We start from the raw sequence: 6,345 nt of genomic DNA, 5'->3' as shown, positions 1-6,345 counted from the left end.
TGATATACACAAGCCGAAAATTACTTAGGAGGAAGTGTACGGTGATGGCAACCTCCTTCCTCCTGCAGCTTCACAGAGAGGAAACAAGATCCTCCCCCCTCGGCCAGCTGGTACTCAGCCCACCGGCTATTGAACCAATGGCACTCTCTGAAGTAAAACAACAGAGGTCCCCGAAGTCATTCTGCACAGAATGCGCCTAGGTTACCACTGTTCATGGCAGATCATACAAAATAGAACATGAAGAGAGGTGTTTCATGCATTGCAGCGAGCCGAACGCCACACTCATACATTAGTTAGAGAATTGTGTGCACACACAATTCCTGAGACAAGGCCCGCAAATACAGCTGTCATGCTGGTAAAGAAATTATGCGAGACGCTTACAGCACGGCTACAGGAGCGCCTGCTGGCAATCCCACTGCCAGGGTTTAAGCACGGGAGTGTCAAGAAACAAATGAGACAGCCATAAAAAGCTGACACGGGCCCGGGGCCATAAGTGAAAGGCCCGGGCAAAGCCAGAACTTCGTAAATCTCATAGCTAGATATGCAACAACCAGTCACAGCCACGTTATAAACACCAGCCAATGAAATGAGTCTTTCATGATGAAAATACATATCTGAAACGTTGTTCGAAAATATAATCAAAGCATGAGCTGAAATTCGTGGCAAAGGTTTCAAATGTCACATTCTTTCACTTTCATCATGGCAAGTAAAGCGGAAGGTGTCCCTCTAGATGGATGGTTGTAATGGTTGTGATACTGATTATTTCCAAGTTAACTATGATTTTTTACATGATGACGAAAGAGCAAAAGCATTTCTCCGTCGCCATGGACTCTTGCCGACGTCTGTGTAGTGCCCTCACTGCAAAGTACCTTGTAAACTCAGGGACTACTGGCCGACTTGTACTACGGTTGATGTGTAGTGACCCATACCTAGCCAGTAGTGCCGGAGCGCTGGGAATGCCTGAGTCTCCCCTGAAGAAGGCAGAATTAACCACGCAAACGCACGTGGACGATGCCTCCTCCTTCTTCGTACTTTTTTTTTATGTATTTTTATTGGTTTTATATAAATCTTATTTCGTCCTGCACTTTATCCTTGTTTTTAAGGGAACCATAGCCATTTTCTTTTATTGTTTTTATATGTAACTCTTTTAAAGCTGGGGTAAGAGCTTGCATACCGTTTTTAGCTTGGTTTAAAGGTTAACTAGTTTAAATAGCATTTTTTTTATTGGGAGTAAGGGCTTGTAACCCCAAGTTTACAGTAAAGCAAGCTATCTTTCTTCGGCGGAACCTGCCACGCCATCTAGGGAGGGAGAAATTAGTTAGTTCGTTCCAGGGGCTAGTTACTAGCCCACAAGTAAATCCTTGCTGGGGATCGGCTATATATAGCAGAGGAACTAAGCGGGAGTAGGCAGAGGTATAGGTTGAAACGTCCTCATAGCGGCCGATGTACACCCGGTGGAAGAGTATTGACGTTTTTTTTTTTTTTTTTTTTTTTTTTTTTGTGGTTTCCCCGAAGTGGTAAGGACGAGGTTTTAAGGCAGTAAGGTGGGATATTTTAAGTTTTTTCATTTTTTATAGTAAAGAACCCGAGTCCTTTATCTTTAATGTCCTGGTTTCCAGTTTTCAATTTCTTAGTGTTTTATTGTTTACTTTTTGGTGTTTTACCAGTTTTACGTGTTTTGTAAAGTGTCTGTGTTTTAATTAATGTATATTTTTTAAGATCCGTGAGTGAAATTCCCCTTTTTACTGAAACCTTTTTTTTAAGAGACTAATGATACCATACTTGGTCTCCCTATGGCAAGCAATTGACCACCTCTAATCAGCCCTTAAGGCTGACACGCACTCCCTCGATTTAACACGCTTACCAGACAAAACTCTTGTGGATTGTGTCATTTTTCCTTTTCTCACATGCATACTTTCCTTTTACCAATTTACACCCTTCTACACGTCTTCTTCTTTCGGTACACTTATTGTTCCTGGACGTATTAACCAGGTGGTGGCAGCGCTAATGACCTAAATAACGAGGGTAATTAAAGTAATTATAGACCATCACTACAGATGGACATGAGTAAGCAAAACTAAACAGCGGCAGTAACGCTCTTATAGGTATGATATGTAACTAATATATTAATTACTAATACTGTTGTATATTGCTATATGGATAGATTACTAATAAATTACATTAAAAAAATGTTTCGAAGGGAACTGCACGTTAAATATTTTCTAGTGTCGGGGACTATAAGGGCACTTTTCTCGCCATGGGAGCTTCTTTTGCTCACCAATCACTTCCTGCACCACACGTGGGACCACAGGACAGTGATAGGTGCCTCCACATGTCATAAAAGACATCGGTAGACTGGAGAATATTTTGCTCAGAGATGACGGAATTCTGGCTCAAGAAGCAAGAACCAATCGAGGGCCAGGAGTGGAAGTCGAGATTGACGAAACCCTGTTGGTGAGGCAGAAGTATCACAGGAGGAGGATGCTTCGTTAGGTATGTGTCTTCAGTGGGATTGAGTGGCAGTCAAAGAAGTTGTTTTTGGTCCCGTTGGTAGATCCTGAGGAACAGGACAGAACGCCATTACATTAATACCAGTCGTCCAGCGGTAAATCCAGGAAGTATTATTTATAGCGACACTTGGGGCGCATGTAGCACGCGTCAGGATCTTGATATTCTCACTATGTGATAAACCGAAGTGACGAATTTTGTTGCCACCTCACGACACTAGGACCCACATGCATTCGATCAAGCGTTTGTGGAGGGACATCATGGGTTGGGTGAAGCGTTCTAGCATGCATCCATAGTACTTCCACGAGGTACCTGTTCCTGCGCTACCACACCAGAACCAGCTTCCATGACTTCTTTATTTTGGTAATTATAAAACATTACTTATTTCATTAAAAATCAATAGTTTGCATATTCAACATGTAATATATAATGTATGTAAAATATTGTATATCTTATTTTACTGTAAAATATTTTTAAATTCAGGCTGGTTATATCTGCTGCGGTTGGAGAATGGTCAACACGCCCATATCCCAATACCCAGTGAGCTCTGACGACCCAGACGAACCCAAGCCATGCCCTTCAGGATACCGCCCACCAGCCCAGGACGTCGAGAGGCAGACTGCTGTAGCAGCACGATCTCACAACCTGAAGTTCAGCGTAGTTTTCCCAGGTTGGTCACACCATGTCCTACAGCCATGTCCAGTGCGCTTACACAGCAAACATGTACTTAAGTCACAGAATCCTCGATCCTCCAGCAGAACACGACAACAACAGCAGCAGCACAAGGACTGCCCAGTCCTTAACCAACTGGGGAGCCTGCCAGCTCCCCTGTTGATCTCCACTTCACCTTCTGCACTCAGCCATACCTGTGGGCACTCACACCCACAACAATCACTCCATAAAGATATCGACCAGTTCAAATAGTAGATACTAAACCACCATCCATTATACTGGTGACCCCGGAGTGACACACACAACAGCAATCCCTGATCCTTAAGTGGAACATGACAACAGCAGCAGCAACACAAGGACTGTCCAGTCCTTGGCTGACTGGAGAGCCAATCAGTTCCCCCTGTTGATCTTCATCTCATGGTCCTGCCACTGGAACCTCCTCTTCAAGGTGCAGGACCTGAGCTCCCTCTCTGAGGTGAGTCAGCTTTTGAGTGGCTGTCCCACTGGAGAGGGATGAAAGAAGGGTTCTTTGGTCCCTTATTCCAGCAAGACGGGTGGCATGATTGTGGCCCGGTCAGGTCAATCGGCTGGTTTCCTTTGGGAGGTTAGGGTCAAGCAATGTCACCATTGCCACTCACACTGGTCCTGTGAGTGGCGGTACAATGGCCATTGGCTGCGTATATCCTCTCACCACACTTGTAGCTGTTAGACATTATTACTAACATTTTCGCTCTTGTTTAGTCTCCATGGTGGTGAGAGCATTAGAGGATGAAACAAAATGCTTATTACAGGGCAAATATTTCTTAAACACCCCCACAAAAATAAGATAACCATGATGAACTGTGCAAGGCACAAACCACGGCAGTCACTTTGAAGCCATAGATGGCTTCTAGTGGCAAGAGAAAATCCAAAGCACAAGTTGACTCTGTCAGACCTGCTGCTAATATGGAGACATCTGCCAAAAACATGTCTGTCCATGAGATTGTCCAGCAGATGGACTCTCGTGCTGGCCTCTCCAGGCCAGGCTCAGGGAGACTCTGAGGGAGAGTCTGGACCCCCTAGGCATTTCCCACAGTTCAAGGTTCCCTCTAAACCTGAAGGCTTCGACAATACCTACCTATTGGTGAGAGCATGGGAGATGCAGAGAAAAATCTGGTTGTCAAACCATGTTGCCAGAGACCAGGACATGATTATGCCCAAAGACCAAGCTACCCTGAACCCCACTGGGAGGTGTATGTTGAGTATAAAGGACATTAAGGTGTTGAAAAGGGCTAAACTATCCAGCTAAGAGTTTTCCTCTGATTCCCTTCTGGATCAGGGTCTCCTGAATAGCAAGAGGACTTGCTGTTTCAAAAGCCTTCTCCAGGTCTAGGAATACTACCACATATGTGACAGTGCTGATTGTGCTTAAAGGCGTGGCTATGCTGTGTGCAGCATGTGGGGATCCCATTTCCCACTGGAGTCGGTTAAGCACCATTCTCTCGGCCATCTTGCCCAGACAGCTGAGGAGAGAGATGGGGCGGTACTTCCCTGGCTCCTTTGGTTTTGGGATGGGAACTATGATAGCCCTCTTCCAGCTCTGGGGTAGAGTGAAAGTTTCTGAGGACTTGTTGATGAGTTGCAGGAATGCAAACTCACCTACTAGTCCTAGGTGGGAAATGATGGGGTACGAGATCCCATCTGAACCCAGGGCTGAGCAAGAACTGTTTTTGTAGGTTTCTTAGTTCTCTCAGAGAAGATAACGTCTGAGTTATCGGGTTTGGCTGCCCTTTCTCTGTTATGAGCAAGTCTGCCTGGTTGTAGGCATTCTTGATTTGCTCTCAGTTCAGCTGGCAAACTTCCCTTAGGAGGGCTAGGTTGTCAGAGGTTCTTTGCCTTCAGAATTATTTTCTACACATGTTCACTCTGTGGTTGACTTCCTTAATCTCATTATTAAAGTACCAGGCGTCTTTATAACTCCTGGGCCATGGCCGGGTTTTAGGTATAGTCTGTGAGGCTGCTTGATCTATGGCACTGATAAGTCTTGCTTCAAGCACTTCTACATTATCACTCTGTGAGGGTTCATTACATCTAGGACACACACACTCTCTCTCTCTCTCTCTCTCTCTCTCTCTCTCTCTCTCTCTCTCTCTCTCTCTCTCTCTCTCTCTCTCCTCTCTCTCTCTCAATCTCTCTCTCTCAATCTCTTTCTCTCTATCTCTCCTCTCTCCTCTCTCTTTCTCTCTCTATCTCTCCTCTCTCTCTCTCTCTCATCTCTCCTCTCTCTCTTCTCTCTCTCTCTCTCAGACCACACACACACGCGCGCACGCACACACACACACACACCACACGCACACAGCACGCACACGCACACGCACACGCACACGCACACGCACACATACACACACACACACACACACACACACACACACACACACACACACACACAACACACACACACACACCCACACACACACACACACACACACACACACACTCTCTCTCTCTCTCTCTCTCTCTCTCTCTCTCTCTCTCTCTCTCTCTCTCTCTCTCTCTCTCTCTCTCTCTCTCTCTCTCTCTCTCTCTCTCTCTCTCTCTCTCTCTCTCTTCAGACACACACACACGCGCGCGCGCGCACACACACACACACACACACACACACACACACACACACACACACACACACACACTCTCTCTCTCTCTCTCTCTCTCTCTCTCTCTCTTCTCCTCTCTCTCTCTCTCTCTCTCTCTTTCGTAATTCAATATAATTTTGGGCGTATTTTTTTCAAATAATTATTCCAACCACATTTCAAACGAAGTATTTTCTGTCGACATCCGAACTTGCCAAATGGTGTATGAGTCATTACCTTGATGAAATTACACTACCCAATGAGCGAGGAAATGGCCTGTGGACCTGGTGTGACCAACTGGCAAACTACGCAACCTGCGGGGTCGTGTGTACAGGTTACTTCCTCATGAGTTGAGCATTGCCTGTCACTCCGGTTAAGTATAGTAGATGTGGTTGTGCATCTACTATTTGGATGTGTCCATATATCTTTATGGAGTGATTGTGTGGGTGTGATGCCCACAGGTGCTGCGTGCTGGAGGTGAGTGAGATCACGGGGGAGCGAAGTCCCAGTGGTAAGCTGGCAGTCTGTGTGCTGCTGCTGTTGTCGTTCCGCTGCA

The sequence above is a fragment of the Penaeus monodon genome, chromosome 9, assembly GCF_015228065.2.
Source record: "Penaeus monodon isolate SGIC_2016 chromosome 9, NSTDA_Pmon_1, whole genome shotgun sequence".
In the NCBI taxonomy this organism is placed as follows: Eukaryota; Metazoa; Arthropoda; class Malacostraca; order Decapoda; family Penaeidae; genus Penaeus; species Penaeus monodon.
Note: the sequence above shows the minus strand (reverse complement) of the source record.